The sequence below is a fragment of the Aythya marila genome (assembly GCF_965140915.1).
Source record: "Aythya marila genome assembly, chromosome: 3".
NCBI classification, from domain to species: domain Eukaryota; kingdom Metazoa; phylum Chordata; class Aves; order Anseriformes; family Anatidae; genus Aythya; species Aythya marila.
The window spans coordinates 98,308,309-98,333,547 of record NC_139044.1 but is presented as its reverse complement, the minus strand read 5'-3'; the positions used below and the strand labels follow the sequence as shown (position 1 = coordinate 98,333,547).

The window sequence follows — 25,239 nt, the reverse complement described above, 5'->3', positions numbered from 1 at the left end:
TTCCTTCCTTCCTTCCTTTCTTCCTTCCTTCCTTCCTTCCTTGTCTTATGAGGAGCAGCTGAGGGCACTGGGGTTGCTTAGTCTGGAGAAGAGGAGGCTCAGGGGAGACCTTATTTCTCTCTACAACTATGTGAAAGGAACGTGTGGGGAGCTGGGGGTCGGCCTCTTCTCACAGATAACCAGTGATAGGACTAGAGGGAATGGCCTCAAGTTGCACGAGAGGAGGTTCAGGTTGGAAATGAGGAGACATTTCTTCTCAGAAAGAGCAGTCAGGCATTGGGATGGGTTACCCAGGGAGGTGGTGGAGTCACCATCACTGGGGGTGTTTAAAGAAAGGTTGGACGTGGTGCTTAGGGACATGGTTTAGTGGGTGACATTGGTGGCAGGGGGATGGTTTGACCAGATGATCTTGAAGGTCTTTTCCAACCTTAACGATTCTATAATTCTATGGTTCTTTCTCTTTCCTTTTTGAAACTGTGTTAGGTGTTAGTACTTTCCAAACATAAACAAATTTTGTAAGGATCATTTCTAGTCCTTGTTAAACCACATTAAAAAAAGTATTGCATACTGAACATGCAGAGAACTCAAATGTCTTATTTTTGTGAAATGAAAGAAGCATACATATAAAAATATTATATAAAGATATGTGAATACTCTCTGCTGCTCTGAGAAGCTTTCTGCATACCTATATTGCATTTCTACACCTATAGTTGATCTATATATTATTTTGAACATTAATTATGGCTTATAAATATTTGTATGTATATATGTATATACATACGTGTGTGTATATATATATATACATGTACGCAGCAAGCTGTAATGAAAACAATTATGAACAGGTCCTGACTAATATCCACTGACATCAATTAGAAGTTTTCATTGAATCTGAGGAAGTTTTTGCATTGACACCATGATCTAAGATTGCTCTCTTGCTACACATGATTACGTAATTGTATACTGTGGGACCAGAGCTAATTTGGCTACTGCTAGGGAAGCACCTTGATGATAACGACACGCTACCTGCTGTGTTATTTATTCTATTTCTGTGTCTCTGAGTCCAGTTTGAATTTAGTATTGTGATGCCTTAGCTTCCAGCTGACAGCTTATAAAACAACTGAAGGTTAAATCTTCGGCTTAATGCAACTGATACCTAAAATATTTTAAAAATATTTATTTATTTATTTATTTATTTTTTCCCACAAGGAAAAAGAAGCATGTTCAAAAGCAATCTTCTATTCTTCTGTATATATATATATATATATATATATATATATATATATATTTTTTTTTTTTTTCTGCTTGTGAAGCCCTACTGTTGCTCCTATGTTTTGACTTCTTTTGAGTTCTTTATCAGAAACCACTCCAGGTCTGGTTGTGGTTGTGGTTGAGATTGTCACTCAGATTGCACCTGTTCAGGTAAAGTTTCAAGCCACAATAATAACAACAACAACAACATCAACAATAAAATATAGTGTCTATCTATGAAAATAAGGAAAAAACGCTGAGATGTAAAGGCGTTCTAAGAAGTAAGATGGGGATTGCAACATTCAAATGAATGAAAAGCAAGAATCAGGGGAAAGGAGAGACATGTAGAGGGAAAGGTGACAATTTTGCTGAGGAATGCTCATGTCATTTTCCCTAGGGAGGAGAGGAACGGAGTGGGGAGAAGGTGGGAGGAGAGCTGTGTGAAGAGGCTCTTGGGTACCATGGAGATGGGTACAGTGTAAAAATCTGTATACTGTAGATAAGTAAGTGGGAGGTTGATATCAAACTCCTACCAGCCAGAAATGAGCTTTGTACAGGGTAAACATGTTAAGGGGTGGGGAGAAGGCAGCATTGTTTTAGCCTCTTCCATGCTGGTTGCCTACTTGACACTTAAGAGAACAGAGGGAAGGGAAAAGCAAATGTTTTTCAAGCTTGTTTCTTTCAGTGTGACTGTTCTCTTATCTGTATCGTGCCTACCAGGAATGTAAAAAATGTGTTCTAGAGCTTTTCTTTTCCCAATGAAATTGTCTTGCTATTCTAGACCTGCTCTTTTTCCTGTCTCTTCTTTTCATTTCAGCCTTAATTTGATTAACTGGGTGCTCATAATAAATTCATAATGCTTCTCCATGATTTGTGAATGTGGGGAAAAAAATGTGACAGATTCACTAGGAACTAAGTGTTACTTTGTGTCTGAGTAAGACAGGGTGTTTTCAAAATTCAGTCTTTGTGTTACACTGCTTTGAAAGACTGTCTCTGCTCATTTTAGGATTTATTTGTTCTCTGCTTCTAATTTTTATGCTTTCAATGCCTATAAGACTGTGCTGCTATTTATATCCATGGCCATAAGGAAAATGCAATAGTTTCTAAATGTTATGATGCACTTCTAAGAATCACTGGATTTTTTTTTTTAAAGTTCAAGAAACAGTATAGAATGATGTATAGTTTACTAGTAAAATGTTGTTATTTGTGCTATTGATTCTTCTTAAAATACAGGCTTCCTGCTGTCTCTAAATGTGGGTAAGGCAAGCTGATACTTCGGTTCAAGTCCTACCTACTCTATTCCCTTAAATAGTCCTACTTGAAGCAAGCTGGCTAGTTTTGTGACTACTTCAAGCAAGAAGGATTTCTGCTTAAAGAAGCAATGCTGAAAGGTCTTCTGTATACCAAAAGAGATGAGAAGGGGCAGTATTTAGTTGCATGCAGAAATTTGGAAGTACCAGTTCTCAAACATGCACATGTGTGTACAGCTTTGTCTGTCAGCAGACAGTAAGGACTCTAACACTGAGTGCTTGAGCTTGCAACAACATTTTTTGATAGAGTTTCCTTAAATGGTTATTTTTTACATGCATCCAAAACAACCTTCCCTTACACTGCAGGGGCAAAAGGATGTGAAAGTGCTTCTGAAGCCCTGTGGCTCAGAGGCATGGACCTGGCTTTGGCTCTGAGGGCATTAACTTAAGGACAGTAGGACCTCTTTAAATCAAAAAAAAAAAAAAAAAAAAAAAAGTGAAGTAAAAAGAACAGGCTTAGAAGTAGGTAGCTGTAAGCCTATCACAGAACCACAGAATGGTTGAGGTTGGACAGACCTCTGAAGGCATCTGGTCCAACCCCTGCTCAAGCAGGGCCACCCAGAGCAGGCTGCCCGGGCCCATGTCCAGGTGGCATTTGAAGATCTCTAAGGAGGAGACTCCACAACCTCTCTGGGCAACCTGTGCCAGTGCTCTGTCACCCTCACAGTAAAGAAGTGCCCCCTCATATTAAGACAACTTCCTGTGCTTCAGTTTGTGCCCGTTGCCTCTTGTCCTGTCCCCTGGGCACCACTGAAAAGAGCCTGGCTTTGTCATCTTTGCACCCTCCCTTCAGCTATTTACAAACATTGGTAAGAACCCCCCTGAAACTTAGGTTTTACTTCTGCCCTCAAATTTTCTGGACTTCCAAGAGCGGTGCTGGTGACCGATGTCATGGCTAGGGAAGGGAGCACTGGCCTGGCAGCCTCTAGAAATCTTGGCAGCTACAGCCCTGCACCTCTCAGGGGCAAAAGCACACGTGTGTATGTTTGAAAGGGTGAGCTGAAGGAGTCTGGGAAAAATAAGCTGCTTAGCAAGCCAAAGGTGCTTACAAGAGGTGCTACAATGTGATAAAGCCCCAAATTGTGAGCATAAATTGCGTTTCCAACAAAGCAGTGTCCTCATAATCTGTCGGGGGGATATGCTGAGAAGTTTCTGTAGATCTGCCTTGATTGCCCTGTGCCTAACATCCACCACTTAAACTCAGCTTGCTTTCCCTTTTATCAAAAAGCTTATCTTTAGAATAATGCCAGATTTATTTTTGCAAGAGCTTATATTTAAATGCTTTGTTTTCAGTAGAGTTTAGAGGAGCTGGGGGGGAGATTTCTTCTCACTGTAGCTTTGTGTCCAAGACAGCTTTCTGCCCTCAGACTGGCTCTTCAAGTTAAAATGCCAATAAAAGCACAGTTTCGCAGTGGCACTGCCTCTGCATGTGTGTGTTCAGGAGGAAGCATTGTGCAGCAAGTTTCTTAAGACTTTAATTTGTTGTGCTGGAGGACAGAGGAGCTGAAGTGTTGGTCCCCCAGGGGTTATCAGCATGTGTATTGGACAAGGCTGCAGGGAGGGACGAGGCCCTGTGGTGTTGCTGCAGGGCACTGCGTGTCCAATTCCCTCATCCCTACCTTGGCCAAACTGCAACAGCAGCCTGTGATAAAAGGTCCCTAGGCCCTAAAGTATTTTCTGTCACGAATTTTCAGGTTGGATATTAGGAAGAACTTCTTTGCTGAAAAGGTTGTTAGGCATTGGAATGGGCTGCCCAGGGAAGTGGTTGAGTCACCACCCCTGGAGGTCTTGAAAAGACATTTAGATGTAGAGCTTAGTGATATGGTTTAGTGAAGGACTGGTTAGTGTTAGGTCAGAAGTTGGACTAGGTGATCTTGAGGTCTCTTCCAACTTAGAAATTTTGTGATTCCGTGACTCTAAAACTTAACGCAAGCTGTGGTGTTGCCTAGGGTGTTCTCAGTGGTTAGAAGGCCAGAAGACCGGCATTTCCACACAGTGATTAGACAGGATGCTGGTCTCCTGTTCGTAGACGATTTTTTTTTTTTTTTTTGAGCCTTTCAGACTTTAAAGGACACCTGTTGACCCCCAAGGGACAATTTATAGAGGGCGTCTCAGAGCATGGCTTTTAATTGGCTTTTTCTCTGAAACAGTAAAGGAAGAGCTGTTAAACTTTAAGCTGCAGTTTTACAGATGCTGATAGTGTTGTAGACAGTGTTAATTATAGATGTAAAAGTCAGACTAAAATAGGTCTTGGGTGCTTCTAGTTTGCTGCTGGAAGGAGCACCAAAACTGCACCAAAACAGGTGACTTCAGTGTATAAACCTGTGAAGAAATGTAGGTCCCTGCCCAGAAGAAAGGGCCAGTGGTAGTGGGAAACTTCTGCAGCATTTCTCAGTGGCTGCCAGGGGCAATCAGCACAGTGGATGTGGTGAACCGCAAGCATAGGACCTCATCTGTCCCTGTTCCCTTGAGTTTCTTGCTCAAGCTTTTGTGGTTTTGTGTTAGCTACTGGAAATGGGCATCTGAGAAAGGAAGTGCTGTGATCTGGAGTCTGATCTTCCATGATTTATGAAAAGCCGAACCTCATAGCCCCAGGGCTAAACATGCAAAATAAGGAATAGCAGCAGCATTGACCGATAACCTGCTATCTTTCTAAGCTGAACACATTTAATTGTGTTTATATCATTTACTCAACTTTTCAATATCATAGTCTGCAGGAGGGGGTGACACTACGGGCAATACTAAGAAACCAGCCTTGTACCATTCTTCTCAGCATGTGGTTCCTAACGAGTAAGGTTCAAATTTGCACAGTACAACAGTTAATTTGCATCCAGAATGAAAGCACAAAGCTTGATCAGATATGCACTCCGACAATCATCAGCTCTTCATGTGATGTTGAAAATACATGTATGTTAATGTCTGCTTCTTTGTTTCCACAGGTTCTGCCTGGCATACTGCAGAAGCATTGCTGTATTTTGCCTGACAGGAACACAGGTAAACTTTTCTCTTAGCGAGTTAATATTGGATTATGAAAATACAAACACAAATTGGATTATACGGAGAAGTCCTGTTTGCTACTTAGAGTCACTGGAGTCTGTTCTAGTTAGTGATGGTGAGGGTACTTAGCTTGTTTAAATCATCTGATTTTATATGAAGATTTTGTGTTTTCTGTTAGCTTTCTGGAGCTGTTGCTTTTGTAGGGATTGCTATCAGGTCTTGCTTATAAAGGTACTTGTATGAATTTCTGAAGTGTCTCTTGTTAATTATAAAGTTACAGTTCTGGAGAGAAAAGAGAAAGAGTCTGAAATATGGTCCTCTTGATTCACAGAAGTGTGAAAGTCTTGTGTTAGTTCTGACTGCAGATAAATGCTTGCTTTGTGCTTATTTTTTAGGTACTAAGGGGTTAGAATATGACACAGGGTGTATCATTAATGATGCCTTGCTATTGTGCAGGAGACTTAAATAATAAGTTTGTGACCAGAACAAATGAATTGATGAGAACAATAGCATGGACAAGAAGAAAACGATTAAGTAATTTTACATTCTTTTATTACAGGGAAAACAATTTCTTCTAAAATAAGCTTTAAAATCATTTTTAGAATGTTATAAGTTGGGTGAAACTGACAGAATATGGATGGAATTGTGAGTTTGATTTAACAGACTAATTTCAGAGAGGCAGAAGAAAAAACACAGCTTGTTTTCAGTACCTGTTTAATAGAATATATGTGAATGCTTGCAGCTCTTAAGACTTCTTCCCTTTCCCCCCCCTTCCAGTAGTGACAATTAAAACAAACCAGTTTGTTCCTTGGCTTGCTGTTACTTGTATTTCAGGTGCAGTTTGCACTGAGCGTAATTGCATAGAGAACTTGACGACTGTGTTGAACTGTAGTGTGACTCGTGATTACCTGCAGCTCCTCAAAGAAAAGTTAAAATCTCATTTCCATTTTCATCTGTGAACATGGGAGGAGTACATTATAGTAAGACAGTTAATAATACACCTCTTCTGGAAAGAATTTGAAAGTTTGTAATTAGTGAACAGATTGCAGACAGACTTTGCCTTTGTATTTATTTCCTGAAAACTTTGCCAAGGAAACACTGTATAATGACCAAAGCCTGTTTTGTGTACTCTTGTGTTGATTATCTTTTAAAATTTTATCTGTAGTAGAAAGATTTGATCCAGGTTCTATTGATGACTAAACTCTTCTTGACTTGTACAGAAGTGCATCAAGTAGGTATCAAAGCCAGTTTGATGGCCTGGTGTTGGGCACTGAGAATCTTACCATTTGGCTAAACAGGGTGAAATATGCCTTCATAATCAATATCAAGAAAGCTGTTTATATAAAATACCAAGTACCTACTAAATCCCAGTCACTTTCGGAAGTGCTTTCATTTGTGCATGAGAGAAGCTTGCTGGTAAAATTTTGTTTTGAAGATTTTTGACCTAGGCTCTTTGAAGAAGAATCCCATTAGTTTCTGGCATGTAAAAACTTCTGTACAACTCAAGCACACTTAGGTATGAAAATAGTTGTCATTTCTACTGCTTCTATGTGACTGCTACGAGTATTTTTATGCCTACCTACTGTGTAGTTGGGAGTTGCCAGCAGGTGCAAAGTAGATAATGTCTGTGTTCCGTTTTCCCTGTTTCCCTCATTTATGGTGTTTAAATCCTTGGCAGAAAGGAGTAGAAGAAGAGTTCAGAGAGGATGTGTGTGTGGGGAGGGGATTCAGTTCCTTACTGGAGGAGAGGAATGACTGAATTTCTAGCAGATTGCAGGTGCAGTTGTAGGATCCCAACACAAAAGAGGTTAAACAGAAGCGAGAAGATTGCCAGTGTGTTGTCTGAGCAGCAGGCCCTCTTGCCAGGATTTTATGGGGGTACATTTTGTCAGCCTGTTTTCAACCTGGGGAGCTGTACTCTCCGGGAGCTCTTACAGATGGAGCTGTGGCCTTTGCAGGGGAGCTTGCCTTCTGCAGCCCTGAAAAGAAGAGCAGTTTGCATGTCCTTCCATTCACATTTTCTCATGTAACCTAGAGTGAATAATTAAGGCTGTCTGTCCTTTCTTTGCTCCTTCCTGTCTTCTGTGTGTCTGTTTGATGGAGGCAGCTTGGAACTACTTTGCGGTAGGGGATTTACATTGCTGGGAGGCTGAGTTTGGTTGGTGGAGTTGATTAGAGATATGTGAGCCATTTTCCTGTTTGGTTGTGTCAGAATCCATGAGTCTACACTAAGAAGAAGGCATTTATTAAATTTCTGTGAATTTGGAACCTGCTATCTGAATTCAGATGTGTACATTGTATATAATCTTGGCCAGTTCAGTTCTCATTAAGTGAGTCTGAAGAAACAGCCGGATTGCAAGCTTCAGATCGTTGTGTTCAGTTGCTGGTGTTTGGAGGAATTTAGGAATGTGCAGCGCTGGGTGTTCCTAATGAAAAGGAGAGAAAGAGATGGATGGGGGAATGGGAGAAGAAAGAGAAGAAGAAGCATAAAACAAGACCTCCAAAACCACTGGGGAAGAGCACAGATGTGGGGAGGAGGATGGGTGAAAGGCAGAAGCAGTATTAGTTTCCCCACTTGTTTATATCTATTTAGGAGTTCAGGAGTGGCCAGTTTAGGAGTCTTCAGCTACAGGTTGAAGAGTGCTCCTCTGACCAACCTCTTTCACAGTCTTCGCACAAGAGCTGCTGGGGATCTGCATCCCCAAGAGAGAAACGAGCCCTGGAGAATGGTGAGGCCAGTGCTGCCAGGCCATCCCATCCCCTCACCTGGCTGCCCTCCAAGCCTTGTCCATCCTGGAGTCTCAGGGAATACGTGTAACAAGTCTTTGAATTAGTACGGCCCTGGATCGCCTGTGCCCTGGAAAACTGCGAGTCCCACTGACTCTTCCTTCACCATGTAAAAGGTTGAAGTGCCACCACGGACTCTCTTGGTGTCAATATTCTGTATCTGTAAACCAGAGAACAGAGATATGTATGGGAAGAAACGACACAGGGGCAGAGATAACCTTCCCCATCTACCTCAAACTTTTATTTTCAGTGCTTATAACTTGGCTATGAAAACATTTAAGGCAGAACCTTTCAAAAAGGAGGATAGAAAGTAATTCAGCTGCTATCTAGCAATGCAGTTTTGGAAGACATATTTAATGAGATTAGTTGCTTCAAAGGTGGAAGAAGGTTTTATTTTTTAAACAAATAAAGCAGTTACAAGATCTCTGTCTGAGCTGAGTGCTTGCATTAAGCTTTTCTAATAGATGATGATGTTTCATTTCTGAAGTGTTAATTTATTTGTGGCTTTCTTTTAATCACAAGTATATTTTCATTACTAAATTAACAAATTCATATGGCACATATTGGCATAACGTATGTTCATTACCATGTTAGCTAGTATCCAGAACCTGTATTTGCCACATAACCCATGCCTCAAGAGGCAAAAGATCCCAGATCAGACTCCTTTATTCTGTACTTCCTTCTTGTTTGCCATAAGCACAACGAACAACTTCACTGATGCCCATTCCTGGTTTCTTTCCATCTCCCTTAAGTTAACCAGCCAGCAGCAACTGCGGTGCATTAGCAGGTATAAAGGTAATTGGGAGAAAAGCAGTTACATGCTCTGTACAGGTGTTACTAACAAGTTCATAAGGGGAAACAGTGTGAAGGTACTAATGACCTGGCGGGGAGCAGCTTCCTTATTTTCTCAAGTTATATTCCTCTCTCTTTCAAGCTGCAGCTGGAAGAAATAAGCCACCCCTATTGATGTATGTCCACCACCCTTGGTGCGTGCATGCATCCAGTGCAGCCAGCCATAATTCCCTTTACAAACATTTCCAGGAATGATCCATCCCCAGCCTGCTGGAACTCTTCAGCCAAGTCAGAAGTCCCTCTTGTTGCTGTTTGAGCACTTCTGTAAATCTTAAACAGATGCCAGGGCTGTCATTTCCCTTCTCCCCTTAGCAAGGTTTGCAGTTATGATGGTTGGGAGAGCTGTTTGTACAGTATGATCAGTGTGTTTGGTTTCTACCCTTGAAATGAAGGTAGCCTTTAAGTACAGAATATCTTGTCATTCCTTACAAAATAAATAAATAAATAAATGAGAGGTAGAAATGCAGCTTTGAAAAAGAGAAGTCAGTATTCAGTGATGTGGATTACTTCTTAAATTATTATTATTTTTTAATTGTTTTATTTCTAGTCTTGCTTGAAGTAGAGCTCTTAGGCAGTGCATATGGGTTGTTTAGCTATAGATACTTTCACGCAAAGAAAAAGAGGAAATTTATGTGAAAGCTTATGCTTTTGTGTATGCTATGTTTAATCAGGCTCAGTCTAGATCAGTGAAATATTTGGAGTTTGATTTTTGCCTATGCCAGGGCTCCCAGCATTCTGATCTGGCCCTGTAAGTGATCCTCAAGGCGAATACAAATATACCTGGTATAGCAAAAAGGGACTTATCAGTGGGACTCATTAACAGAGTGTGCTCTGTGCAATTTTTGTCATTGCTGCAGCTGTTAAATGGATATTCTTGCACCGCAGAGATGCTGATGGGTATACGCTGTGTCTGCCATGGTTGTGCTCTTGAAGCACAGTTATTAGTTTCCTGTGATGCAAGAAAATTGCACAAGCAGCTTCTGTACTATCCTTTTCCGTCATAGCTGTGAGTTTGATATGTGGTGGACTGCTAAATTTGGGCTCATTTTTTCTGCTGAAGATCTCAGAGGAAGTAATGAATCAATAGTCACTAACAGTTTCTCGTGTTGATTTGTTCTCTGGTGCTTTAAGCTCACATTTCCTCTCCGATGGCAAAGGAGAACGGAGGTAAAATAAAGCACAGCCACACCTATCAGGATGACTTGATTCTGATAAATAGCTCTGTTAAACTTTAAATAACACTCTTCAAAAAAAGAGAAAAGAAAGATTTATGCTGTCTCAAGTTTCTTCATCATCCATTTTCAGGTCAGTTCTTGTGTGCCGATACTGCACTTGCCTAAGACATTACCTCCTTCGTTATGATCGTTCTGTTTTGTCCATTATATTGGCTGAAATTGCATTGACACAAAGTGGGACCAGTGTTCTGTTCTCTACAAAGAATGAATAATATCTGTTTGAGAAAGTGGTAATTGCTTTAGATACAAAAGCAGGAGTTTAATAATAACCAATCTCTTGTTTGGGTAAAGCATAGCCCAAGACAGTAATGTTTCATCCTTCTTTTGTTTGCTTTTCTTCCTGTTGCTTGAAGAGCAAATATTGAACCGGCGAAAAATCTAAGATGGTATTAAAAAGAATTCCTCTATGAAACTTTACTAAAGTGAGTAAAGAAGTTAACATTGCCTTTTTTTTTTTCCTTTTTTATTTTTTTTTTCTCCTTAATATGTACAATTGGGTTGCCCTAGTAGCTTTTATAATACAAGGAATGTGAAGTGGTGCTCAGAACCTATGTGCTTTATAGCTAGCAAATACATTACTAGCTTCTATTTTTGTTTGTTTGTTTGTTTTTCCCATATATACATTAGTTAAACTGGAATGGATGTTTGTAAGAAGAGCCATCCGTATGACTGGACTCAAAACGCACGTGTATGGACTGGGCAGCAGCCAGTTTGATTTCACAGAAGGAATTACAGGACAGTGTCTGGAAGTCAAAGCTCTGTTACAAAAAATAAGTTATCCTTTTTGTTAGTATATCATCCTCTATCTGAACGTTTCAGGGTGCTTAATTAATTGTGATGGATTCTTGCCTGGTGCAGCTGAGATAAAGAAATTTTATCCTTACATTTTACAGAAGATGAAGTCAGATTATCAGCTGTTGCAATGCAAGAATATTCACTAGGGTTACGTGTAATCCTGCTTAGAAGTCCTTTGCCTGACTCAAGGCTGTCCTTTTCCTTTCAAAACGTAGCTATAGATTTTTAGGCAGCTCCTGCAGGCTTCACCTGCTGCCTGCTTGCTGAGTTCAACACGAGCACTCTCATTCAGATGTTCAGCTGCAGGCTGCCTGCTGGTACTTTCCAGCCCTGTTTCCATGGAAATGAGAATTAGAGGGGTGAAAATAAAGCAAGAGTAAGTATTTTCTTAATCTTCTGCTTAATCCGGAAGTTCTCATACCTTGCTATCAAGGTTGTTTTGCTTTCAGTTGACCAGTCGTGTGATGCTAACCTTTGCAAAATACAAATAAATAAATTCCTCTCATTTAGACCTGTTATGAGCAATTCCAGTTACCATAACTCGGTAGAGGTGTACGGGGTCACTAGTAAAGGATAAAGAAGGGAGAACTGAACTGGACTGTGCAAGCAAAAACAGATGAAAGGGTGTGAAGTGATATCCAGTGGCAGGGGTGATAAGCTGTGACAGAAGTTCTTGTCAAATGTAACTCACATTGTGAAAAATGTTGACAGCAATTAATTGGAGAATGAACCTGAGGGAGGAAATCATCCTGGCCAGAGAAGATCTAATTTAAATGCTCCAGTCTGAGTGTGAAACAAAGAATATCCTCAGATGCATTTGGAGCATAATTTGGACTCCTCATTTCTCCCTAGAGATTCTTGCTCTCCAGCCCCTTTTCCCCTGCATTACTGACCTGACCTGACCAGCAGAGTCAGAGCTGTGCGGAGGTGTGTATCGTGGGGTGAGCCTCCTAGTTATTGCAAACAACTCATTCTTATGTTCACTCTTCTGCCCTTTTCTTGCTGGCTGAACCTCAGCCTATGTTTAATGTTAGCCTTTCCTTGGGGAAGAGGAGGTCTGGGCTCTCTGGACTGTTTTCCTTACTCTGCCTGCAGTGATCAACGAAGCTAGCAGGGAGGCAGGAATGGGAGGGACCCAGCCTCTAGTGTGCCCAGGGAGGATCAGTTATACCCACATCTTTCCTGACAGATGTCTGCTAGCCTTTCCAGGCCTTGTTTTCAGGTTACTTGACCTTACCACTGAAGACTTTTCCTTGTTCATAACCCACATCTTCCTTGCTGCAACTTGGGCTTGTTAACTCATCTGGACAATAGGTACTTTCTGTTCCCCAGCTCCTTGTAGATATCCTGTCTGAAGGCCTTATTTGGTCTTCCCTCTCTTTATTTTTTAACACCTAGGCTAAAAAAATCCACTTTCCCCCCTCTTCCATTCTTCCATGTATATTACACTAGCATACATCTAAAACTGTTTTTTTTTTTTTTTTTTTTTTTCCTAATGAGCCTTTTTTATTCCCACCTGGATTTGTTTAGAAAAGAGTGCAGAGTGTAACCATTCTCTAAATGTGACGTGATAGCTGATTAGCTAATGTCTAATGTTCCATTTTTGCACTGCATAAACTTTTGTATACTTTTGTCTGTGTCCTTTCTTCTTCCAGATGACTTGACTTGGCTGAACATGTTAACACTGGCTAAAGTCTTGGAAAAAGATGGACTTTTTTTTTTTTTTTTTTTTCTTCTGGAAAGATGATCTGATGGTAGGAATGAATGAAATTCAAATAGTTAAATATCAGGTGGTTTGGGTAAAGATACTGAACTTTTTTATTTTAATATCCCTGAGGGGGTGAGGTTTCATTTCTAGATTTCCTGTTTCTGTTTCTGCAAGCTGAATACAAGCCTGTTACCTGAACTTTGGTCTTCAGTCAGTGTTTCACTCTAGCTTTTCTAATACCTACAGATCAGCAGCACAGGGAGCACGGCTGTAAGGGACCAGGGTGTTGGTTCCACTTCTTGCAATGATTCAGTGTGTGGATGAGGAACAACTGGCAAGAGCTGAAGATCAGATAGTTTGCAGTGATGTCAAGGGGGACACTCAGAGCAGGTTGCCCAAGACCATGCATCTCCAGGCATCTCTCAAAGATCTCCAAAGAGAGAGACCCCACAGCCTCTCTGGGAAACCTGTGCCAGTGCTCCAGTATTCAGGAATCTTGACTACTTCAATGTCTTCAATACTTCCAGCAGTAGAGCTAATTAATATTTGTTGTTGCACATACGATAATTGGACAGGTCAGGAGATTCTGGATATGTGTGAGGATAAAATTGTTTAAGACCCTAGCTGGCCCGGATCTCTGTGCCATTTGGATTATGAAGCCAAAACCAAGATATTAACACAGTGCTCTACTGCTTCAGCCTTTTCATAGTACCCTAGCTGGCTAGAAGTCCTTTTTGGTGTTCAGCATCCTTCACTGTGCCCAGTCTGTCCCTCCTTTCTGATGTTTTTTTCCCTCTCATTACCATTATTGGAAGTCATGATTGTGTTTCACCCCAAACTACGTAGTCCTCAAACCAAAACTGAGCAAGCTGATGTTTGGACGTCACATTACATGTCCCGAGATCAATACAACATCCTCCCCTGAAAGGCAAGGCTGACTAGCCCTGGTGCTCTGAGGACTAAATATAACCCATGAGCTGTAAAATACCACTTTCACAGCAATCTCAGCCTCATGTGCATTGACGAGGATGTGTGTGGGGGAGCAGGGGCTGAAGAAGGGGCTCTAACTTGGTAAAGCGTTCTTCTAGAGGCAGAGATGTGAGTGGGCATATGTGTTTGCCATCTCTTTGTCTAGCATCAGAAGAGCTCTGGTGGCTGAAGGTGTGTAGGAAGGAAATTCTCTTCAGAAAACAGCATCTCTTGCAGGAAAGCTTTCTTGACCTTTATTTCTGAGATGTTTTGTAAAGCGTTCCCAATGTGTACAGCTCAGCTACCGAAGGAAGAGATAACAAATGTACATCATAAACTCCATACAGCTCTGATAACCAGTCCTGTTAATAATGTGATGTGGCTGAGCATTGCTAAACAAAGGCAGTGAGTAGAATGGCTGATTTCTATATGCCAGAGGTCAGGATTTTTGTTTTTCAGTGCTTCCATCTATTTGTGAAATGGTTGCCCAGGCAGTATATGAATCACGTGGACTGAGGGGGTGTGTATGTGTCTGTGAGTGTACTATACACAGGCATTCTCTTGCGAAGGAATACAGTTTTGAGGTCCACTGCCAAAATGTGCGGTGTTGCCAACAAAGTGCATTGTGTGGGTAGAGGTAAAGAGCATGTAATTGAGCAGAGAAATCGAAAGACAGAAATTTCTACTCATACTGTAAGGTAAAATGTGCTTCTAAAGAAGATAAAATCTTAGTACTGTTTTGTAGAACAACCACCAATTAATGGCGAGGAGCACAGGGAATTCATATGGGTCTAGGAGGATTATAGCTGTAATGCAGCCTGAGGAGTCTTGGATTCATTGGTTTCATATGGATGCAATAGGCCACGCTGGGACTTTGTTCCCACTGGTGGATCTGGCTTTGATTATGGGCCAGAAGAAACTGTTCCCTCACCTTTTAAAGGTCTCAGTGCCTACACTGAACTATTTGTGCTCCCTGTTTCATTAGTGTCGTGTCTCACTCCAGCCACTGCGAGGCAACTCGAAAATAAGGACAGATCTCTTGGCTGGTATGCATTAATCATTCACTTGTGCAAAGCATAGAAGTAACAAACACATTTTTATTTGCTGCCAGTTCCTCAACATTATATTATTTCTCTCTCTCTCTCTCTCTCTTTTTTTTTTTTTTCCCCTTAAATTTCAATTTAACTAGTTTGTTGTCCTAAAAATATATCCTTCTTTGATTTGGGAAGAATCCCAGTTCTGAGAGGAGGAAGTGTAATGGAAACAGCATCGTAAGTGCCCGCTAAACTCTTATCCCAGATTCAGTTCAGTTCTAACATAATCTCCATTTTTGTGGAAGCTCTTTTGAAGAACAGAACATACATATATGTATATATTTAGGGAACATGGGAATAATGGATATTAGCTAAAAGTTTTATTGTAAAAAGGATGTAAATTAGAAAAAATGAGGAACAGAGCTCACATTGCTAACTCCTAAATATATAAATATATATTTCCAGAAATCACGTTTGCTTTGTTTTATCCTTTCCCTACCCCCATTTTTACTAGAAGAATGAGAGAGGATGGGGAATCAGGTTCTGTGTCTGAGATGCTCAGTGTTAGGTAACTTTTATTTTCATAAGAGGCCCAAATGATGCTTGGTTTGCTCTAAGGCATGGTGCTTAATTTGGTTTGCCTCAGTCTTTAGCGGCAATACCGGATGTTCTCTGGATACCCAGTACCCTGAGCTGGTGGAAGGGGATGGGGAGCAGGATTTGGCCCTCATTATCCATGAAGAACTGGTTGGTGACCTACTACGGCACTTAGATGTGCACAAGTCGATGGGGCCAGATGGGATCCACCCAAGGGTACTGAGGGAACTGGCAGAGGAGCTGGCCAAGCCACTGTCCATCATTTATCAACAGTCCTGGCTATCGGGGGAGGTCCCAATCGACTGGCGGCTAGCAAACGTGACGCCCATCTACAAGAAGGGCCGGAGGGCTGACCCAGGAAACTACAGGCCTGTCAGTTTGACCTCAGTGCCAGGAAAGCTCATGGAGCAGATCCTCCTGAGAGTCATCATGCAGCACTTGAAGGGGAAGCAGGCGATCAGGCCCAGTCAGCATGGCTTTATGAAAGGCAGGTCCTGCCTGACGAACCTGATCTCCTTCTATGACAGAGTGACGCGCTGGGTGGATGAGGGAAAGGCTGTGGATGTGGTCTACCTTGACTTCAGCAAGGCTTTTGACACCGTCTCCCACAGCATTCTCCTCAAGAAACTGGCTGCTCTTGGCTTGGACTGGCGCACGCTTCGTTGGGTTAGAAACTGGCTGGATAGCCGGGCCCAAAGAGTCGTGGTGAATGGAGCCAAGTCCAGTTGGAGGCCAGTCACTAGTGGCGTCCCCCAGGGCTCGGTGCTGGGGCCGGTCCTCTTTAATATCTTCATCGATGATCTGGACGAGGGCATCGAGTGCACCCTCAGTAAGTTTGCAGATGACACCAAGTTAGGTGCGTGTGTCGATCTGCTTGAGGGTAGGAAAGCTCTGCAGGAGGATCTGGATAGGCTGGACCGATGGGCTGAGGTCAATTGCATGAAGTTTAACAAGGCCAAGTGCCGGGTCCTGCACCTGGGGCGCAATAACCCCAAGCAGAGCTACAGGCTGGGAGAGGAATGGTTGGAAAGCTGCCAGGCAGAGAAGGACCTGGGAGTGATGGTGGATAGTCGGCTGAATATGAGCCAGCAGTGTGCTCAGGTGGCCAAGAAGGCCAACGGCATCCTGGCTTGTATTAGGAACAGCGTGACCAGCAGGGCTAGGGAGGTGATCGTCCCCCTGTACTCAGCTCTGGTGAGGCCGCACCTCGAGTACTGTGTTCAGTTTTGGGCCCCTCGCTACAAGAAGGACATCGAGGTGCTTGAGCGGGTGCAGAGAAGGGCGACGAAGCTGGTGAGGGGCCTGGAGAACAAGTCCTACGAGGAGCGGCTGAGGGAGCTGGGCTTGTTCAGCCTGGAGAAGAGGAGGCTCAGGGGCGACCTTATCGCTCTTTTTAGGTACCTCAAGGGAGGCTGTAGCGAGGTGGGGGTTGATCTGTTCTCCCACGTGCCTGGTGACAGGACGAGGGGGAATGGGTTTAAGTTGAGCCAGGGGAGTTTTAGGCTAGATGTTAGGAAGAACTTCTTCACTGAAAGGGTTGCGAGGCATTGGAACAGGCTGCCCAGGGAAGTGGTGGAGTCACCATCCTTGGAAGTCTTCAAAAGACGTTTAGATGTAGAGCTTAGGGATATGGTTTAGTGGAGGGCTGTTAGCGTTAGGTTGGAGGTTGGACTCGATGACCTTGAGGTCTCTTCCAACCTAGAAAATTCTGTGATTCTGTGATTCTGTGACTTGCATTTAACTCCCTAAGATTAATAACAGACCTACAAAGCTGTGGCATACAGGCCTCTCCATGACAAAAACAGGGGCTGTGCATTTTCCAGAAAAAGACATCCCACTTCCACTGATGCACTGGTGGAGACTTCTTCCAGACCTACCTTTTTTCTTTCACCTGACTTTATTAATGTACAATTTTTCCTGTCTTCCTTTCTTCTTCTATTAGCTGGGGGGGGAAGGAGTACTAAAACATACATTTTGTTATCAAAACATCTGAGCTGTTCATGCTTTCCGTTTAAAGATAACCTACAGTGATATTCTCTATGCTTAAAAGGGTTATTCTATGCTAGAATGGTTTTATTTGTAGTAATGCTGCATGACGTGGTTCTCCTGTCTTTTGGGATACTATAACATAATAGGCACTATAAATAACAGCTGCTAATGTCTACAATCGTGCACAACAGGCAGTAATTTAACCACTTGTCTCCTTTCTGTCATGATGGGAAATATCAAATGCTTCTGCACCAATAAGGCATCTGATCCCCGAAGCTGCTAGTGGTGGTTATTGTAGAAGTACATGACCAGAGGCAGCTCTGTAGTCTCTGCACTTGAGCTTGAAACGTAGCAAATGCTTCCATGCATGTGGTTTAGGTGTCTCAGTGTGACTCTGCCTTGGACAAGACACTCTCCCAAAGTGGCAGTCAAGAGGAGGAATGCTGTTGAACAGGGAGGAAAAGCAGAATAAGAGCCTAAGAACAGCAAAAAGTGACCTGTTAGCTTATCACCCTTGTGGCAAATATCACTGGGACAGGGAAGGGGCAAAGAAGAAGATGACATTTCCTCATAAAGGAAAGCGGTGTTTCAGTACACCTCTGTGAAAGTAATTCTGCAAGACTGGATGCACATTGTCATTTGTAGATGCTATTAATTTTATTGAACTATATTAGTCTGCTAGACCTAGGTAGTTAACTGCTTAAGTGAGGAAATACGAATTTCTAGTTGATTAAGAGGGTGCTGTGAACAAGCAAAGAATAAGGGTGTTATTCGGACGTGGCTTAAAATCAGGGAAGAGGCAATGGGCAAGAGCACAGCCCCGCAGAAACCACGAGAAGCATAACTCACAACAGCGTTCATCTGACAGCAAACCCTGCGGATGAATCATCTGAAGATTTTTAGTGGTATATATAGGAAACCTAAACTTCCCAAAGAATAATGGTGTCATGACAGAAAGCCATGGGGGCATTTACAGACTGTCTTACATTATATAATGGCTTCTTGAGTGTCCTTTGTAAACTGAGGACTGATCCTCTGTACTGTACCATTAACACTTCTTGTGAGCCAGGAGCCTCCATACTGAACATGGGCAGAACAATGCTGGAGGCTTCAGCTGACAGAACTTTAATTCATGAACCACCTTCACAAATATATTTGGAAATGGTGAGTCACAGAAATCAGCCCACAAGGCACAAGAAATTACATCATGGTTAAACTGTAGGTGATTATAAATGTAGGGGGTAAGATATCACATAAGCTTCGGGGAAAGGGAAGCATATTTTGAAAACGCCTCAATACTTTTTGCTCCTGTGCTTGTTTGGAGGGCAATTGGAGGAAGCAACATGAAATTGAAAAGCCTGAAGAGCAGGAACGAGCATGGCGTGGACTCATATTAATGTGTTAAAAGGAGCGATCTTTCTCTTGTTGCCACAAAGACTTAGAAATCCTGCACAGTCCTGAGCACCTCTGCATTAGGACTGGTGATCCGTGTTTCATATACCTGAATATAAATCCTGCTGATGTGTTCTGTGTGCACTAAATATATGCTGTAACGATTCTTTAAAAAAGATCATTAGAATTTGTTGCCCGGTGCTGAAATTTTCGAACTCTCCCAGTCTCTATGGAAACTGTAATAGTAAGAAGACACAATAAACAAATGTGCTGTATTATAAGCCTCCTCTTCGTAGGACATTCATTTTATTAATATCTGTCTGCATTATTCTGGTGGCAGGTATTGTGCATCTGACCATCCAAACAGTAATGTGTCTACTTCCTTTCACCGAAGACTTCTCTGCTACCTTTGAGGGCTTTTGCTTTGGTCTTTAATCATTTTCCTGAACTGTTTGTGGGGTGGTAGGTGCCAGTAGTTAGTGCATTACTGCAGGTAATACTTGCTTAGCTCATAGAGTAGTGGGTGCTTAATAACATCTAAAGTGCTTCAAAAACAGGAAAATCTTAAAGTGTAGAAGTAAACTTGTTGCTCGCTAATAAAAGAAAAATAAAACTTCCTTTGCAGGAACTTTCCTTCTTTTGAACCTGCTTGTTGTCTTTCAGGGGTGTAGCTGGAAAGGTCTTGCTTTCTAAGAATAACCAGTATGCCTTTCGTGGAAGAAATTGCATCTCATAAAATGGAGTATCATCTTCTGTAGCGATGCTTCGTTGTGGTCCTTGAGGCAGTTTGTGCAGCAGGGAGAGCTGTGTGTGTTCTGGACAGCTAAACACCACAAGGATGGTGAGGAGGATGGCCTCCACCTCTGCTTGGCAGCACTGGGGCATGGAGCATGGAGCATGTCCCCTGCCATGCTGAGGGCCCCATGTGTTGCAGGTGCATGTGCTGAACCGGAGAGTTTGAGCTGAGGAGGCGAATTCTGTACTCACTGTTGATACAATGAACTTCCCGCAGGATTACTGATCTCGCCTTATGTTTTAGGAATGAGTCTTCCCCTGCTGCTGAAAGAGGTAGTCAGATTTTTAAAGATAAAAACTGTGGTGAAGGAATTCAAGTGGCTTAGTGAAATCTATAGTAAGAGTCAGGGTCAGAATGAATAGATACTGCTATATCAAAGAGATGACTTTGCTAGATTCTTTCACTTTTCATGGATGATAAAGAGCCTAACTCTTCAAAAATGTAGAGATTTGATGAATTAAAAATGGATAAACTAAACTGTCATAGCAATAAGTTATTTTCATTTAGGTATCCTCTCCAAATTAGGACTTTTTTTCCCTTTTTAACTTTGAGCAGGACCTGTGCTTGAGTGTTTTTTTTGGAAACGAAGAAGTCAAAACTGAAATAGCCAAAGTTAGGAAGGGGTAAACCTCTTTGATTTTGGTGTGGTGAAGAGACTGCTGGCACTCAAGTTACTGGGAATTTATTCTGAACTTTTTCTGTCATGCAGGATTGCAATGAGGTCGATACCTTTACTTCAGTTTGTAATATTAAATACATTTTAACAACTTGAAGAGAATTGCCATCCAATAAGCAAGATACTTCACATATTTCATCGCTATGGACAATGTGTAATGCTTAATTCATTGAAGAACTGCTGTGTTCGACAAAAACAATTGCTAACTTTTAGTGGTAGCTGGTTTTGAAAATGTAGAAGAGAAATTGATGTGGATGCTGGGGCAAAGGGAAGATGTTGGTCCTTTCCTGAGAAACACAAAGCATAGCTCAAAACCTTGCTGTTCTCCTGGTGGCAGTAGTGAGACACCAAAACCCCAATTTTTAGGTTTATTTTTTCAGATTCTTTAACAGTATTGTGTTTATTGTTGTTACTGGAGAAACTTTTTGGATACAATGGTGACCAACGCAACAGAATCCTTTGATATCCAATGAGAACTAGGCTGTTGGATGGGGCTAGAAATAGAAATACCTACTTCTGTCCATAAAACCAAAAGTGTCCTGGTATCATCCAAATGAGACAGCTTCTTTAGGCAGGCCGTAAAGTTCAGCTGAAACTCTTCAGATGCTTTCTATCACTTCAGAGGGACTAGCTGTGTGAGGAAGCCCTCATAACTGATGAACTTAAAGTGCTAATATAAGAACATCAGATTGTATAGGCAGAAAAAGATGATTTTAAAGGAATGAGAGTATTTTATTTCGCTTGTTGTTTTTTTTTTTTTTTTATATATCTTTTTTTTTTTTTTTCTTTTTTTTTTCTGGAAGGTGGAGTGTAAGCCTGCAATATGATTGTCTTTCCATTTCTTATATTAGCTTGAAAGAAAGTTTGCATTGTCCATTTTTTGGTTTTGATTGGACTTCATGTCATTGGGAATTGAAGTTCAAGAAAAGGTAGATCTGAAATAGATTTGATTGCTTGTCCTTTTAATTGCATGAGATTTGCCTTCATTGCGAAAGGCAGATTTTGCCCTTAAGGTGGACTTAATCAAAATCCCAACCTTGTAGCTGCAAAGATACAGTTCTGTTGGGAACCATTACAAGTAATTGTTGCTGGTCTGTATTCATTGTTTTCTGCTCCAGCTACTCTCTGACTTGTTTACTCAAGTAATTTATGTGTGGGGAGGCTGTAGTCATCTTTCTTCTTTTCAAACTCTATTGTGTAAGTCCTTGTGGAAGACATCCTATGTCATTTCATTATTTTTATTTTGTTGAGTTGTAACTCAAGAACATCACAGATCACTGATATATTCTCTGATGCTTTGTGTTTTCCTTTTCCTTTAGGGCCATTCACAACTCAGCATAGTCAATAACTGCAGTCTTCTCCCTTGTTGGTAGTTCTTCTCATCCTTGTTTTTTATTTATTTGTCAGCTTTATCACTTTATTAGATATTTTGCTGATTTCCATGCCTAATGTTTTGTGGCTCCCTGTAGGATTTTTTCTCTCTAGTTTTGTGTCCTTCTTTTTGATCTGATTTTGTTCTTTGTAACTTACCTATTTTTTTCTCACTTTTTTTTTTTTTTTTTTTTTTCCAGTCATGTAAGAGACACTTCTTAGGTTGATATTCAGTGTGCTTAAACTTAAGTAATTTACTCTTTTGGGCTAGCACATTCTTAACTATTTGGCATTAGGTAATGCTGGGCTGATTTCTCTGAAAAAAAAAAAAAATCTTTTATCATGGAGTCATGGAAGTTATTGACAAATTACTCTCAACAGTAAACTGCAGAGCATCTTTAACTCTCACTGACATCTCTGCTTGGCATTTTAGAAGACATATGGCTTCCTGAAAAACTGTTGTTATTTGTCTTGAATTTTGTTGCCTCACTGTTGGATCTTTTGAATAAGGTATAAAAATTGCACCATAAATATTTCTTTTCCCATTTAAGGAATCTGATGGAAGACAAGGCTTAACCTTATGCTTTCTAAGAGAACCTGGGAGGTTTAGCTTGCACTATGCATCTTTTGGTGTTTCTTTGTTATCTGCTTCCCCCTGGCATTGGGCATACATGCACAGCACAGTAGGTCTTGAATTTTGTCTCTCAAGATATGTGAGTAGGATAGAATGGGAGTGCCAAGAGTCCATTCATTTTGCAAAAGAAACAAAAATGTGTTGTTGTATTTTGTTTGTTTTGTGGGTGGTCAATGAAGTTAAGGATGGAACTTGTGTTAACCATTCTTACCTTCAAGGCTGTTCTATTTGCACCCTGGCCAGCCATGGTGAAGGCAGGTCAGTCATGCCAGAATGTTGTTGCTCTTGAGATTGAGTTTTCAAACTCTCACAAGCAACGCCTTCTCTAACACAATTCCTATTGCCTGTGATTTGCTTTTCAGAATTATTCTTCCTTTCCAAGAATTATGGTTTGCGTTTCCTAAGTTCTATATAGGTGATAAATAAAGCTTGTCCATAATTCAGGCTCTCTGGTACAGTTTAGTAATATCTCTGTCTTCTTGAGCATGTCCTGTACTGTTACCTTTGATATCTTCCTTATGGGTGGCAACTGTGAACTTACAGCATCATCTGCCTATGAACACAACTTCTTGTGGAATTGTTGCCTAGTTCTGTACAGAATCATGGAACAGTTTGGCTCAAAGCCCCATCCAGCCTGGCCTTGAACACTTCCAGGGATGGGGCATCCACAGCTTCTCTGGACAGCCTGTGCCAGTGCCTCACCACTCTCTGAGTGAAGAATTTTTTTCCTCATAACTAATCTAAATCTTTTTTTTACGTATGTATGTATAAGCTATATGTATATAGTTTAACAGCAATGTGAATGATAATTTCTCCTCATGTGGACTACCTGGAGAATGTGAAATGTACAAGAACTCTGCCTAATGGCATATTGTTTAATCTAGTATAAAACTTACTGTAGTAAGATCAATTAGGTATTTTTCAATTTTTTTCATTGTAATTGTATCTGAATTGATGGCTTTTCAAGTGTTTCCTATGTTTTCCATTTTAACTCATTCAGATAATAGATCATATAGTGTCTTATCCTTCACTAATGCAAACTCTGTTTGTACCCACTGGGAGGTCACTTCTGATGGCTGTGTAGCGTAGGGCAGGTTCCACGACTTTCTAAGGCTATGTTAAAAAGGTCCATGTTTGATCAGCCTTACAATTAGATACTGTGCAAAACACTTCAAACTGAATGTACCCTGTTTCAACTTTAAACCTACTGGTGTTTGTTCAGTCCGTAATGGCCACAGAGGATAGACGAGTGCTTCTGTTTTTGCAATGATGTATTATGTACCGGGAAACTTGCACTGGATTTGAGATTTCTCTTTTCCAGGAAAAAATATTGAAATAGATTCTTGGCCCTTGACTGTATTTTCTAAACCTGATGGGAAAAGGTAAATCTTGCCTTCACAAAGTCCTTTCCTCAAGTATGATATGATTGCATTGAGATATGCTCTTTCAGTGGGAACAAAATGTGACCAGAGTTCATTGATCCCAACAATGTCCTATAGTTATTCATTTTTTTTTTTATTATTATTATTTTTTCTTTCTATGTATATATCACAGAATCACAGAATTGAAGAGGTTGGAAGGGACCTTGAAAGACCATCGGGTCCAGTCCCCCTGCCAAGGCAGGTTCCTTACAGCAGGCTGCCCAGGTAGGCATCCAGACGGGCCTTGAATATCTCCAGAGAAGGAGATTCCACAACCTCCCTGGGCAGCCTGTTCCAATGCTCCGTCACCCTCACCATGAAGAAGTTCTTTCACATGTTGGTGCAGAACTTGTGCTCTATCTTGTGACCATTACTCCTTGTCCTGTCCCTGCAAACCACTGAAAACAGGTTGGCTGAATCCCTCTGTCTCCCACGCCTCAGGTATTTATACACATTGATGAGATCTCCTCTCAGTCTTCTCCAGGCTGAACAGACCCAGGTCTCTCAGCCTTTCCTCATAAGGAAGATGCTCCAGGCCCCGTATCATCTTTGTGGCCCTCTGCTGGACTCTTTCCAGGAGATCCCTGTCTTTTTTGTACCGGGGAGCCCAGAACTGAACTCAGTACTCCAGGTGAGGCCTGACCAGGGCAGAGGAGAGGGGGAGGATCACCTCCATTGACCTGCTGGATACACTCCTTTTAATGCACGCCAGGATCCCATTGACCCTCTTGGCCAATATATGTTTGTTTTATTTTTGTTTTGTTTTGTTTTTGCCCAAACAAAATCTTTAAAAAAAATTATTAAACATTTGCTTCTGTTCTGACACTAATTGAAAAGCAAATGATGCAGGCCAACACAGCAGCCCAGCAGTGTTAATGCTTCTTAAATGATGTGAATTGGAAGCGTAAGAAGAAAGTCTCAGTTTAAAAGCTGAGTTTTAAGAAAGCCATTATATGTTCATTTATAGACTGGTTCTTCATTATCGAATATATCCTCTCTCCATTCTTGCCTTCCTGAAATCCCCCATCTGTGGTAAATCATGCCTTTTTTAAAAGAGTTCTTGTTTCTATATCCTTATCCATAGTACTTAGTTCATTCCATTGAATTAATTTAGCAGTGATCTTTGCAGAAAGCCAAGAAAAACATTTAGCATGTTCTCATTAATGTCAGCATTGGAATTTTTAACACAAAAGTTTAATTTATGCTGTAGTTACTGACTTTGGGGTGCACAGATAATATTGCATGTTCACTGGTCAATGAGTAAATAATAGTCAAAAAGACTACAATGACTTTGTTCTGCAATTCCATATTGGCATATTTTAATAAAATAACTACCATCCCAGTGGTAATCTGTGTTTTCTTTACTTAACTATTTTTAATTGAATATGTTCACATTCAAATTACACAATAAGAACTAAATATGTAGGA

General features: G+C 41.2%; 1 long non-coding RNA gene across 1 annotated transcript in view; it reads left to right on the top strand.

The window, feature by feature from the left end:
• The window catches only part of LOC309876150, a 119,180-nt gene that overhangs the window by 75,837 nt on the left and 18,104 nt on the right, over window positions 1–25,239 (top strand). Inside the window, exon 2 of the long non-coding RNA XR_014317127.1 lies at window positions 5,498–5,552. This is a non-coding gene — a long non-coding RNA (uncharacterized lncRNA). The remainder of the gene's footprint in view (window positions 1–5,497; window positions 5,553–25,239) is intronic.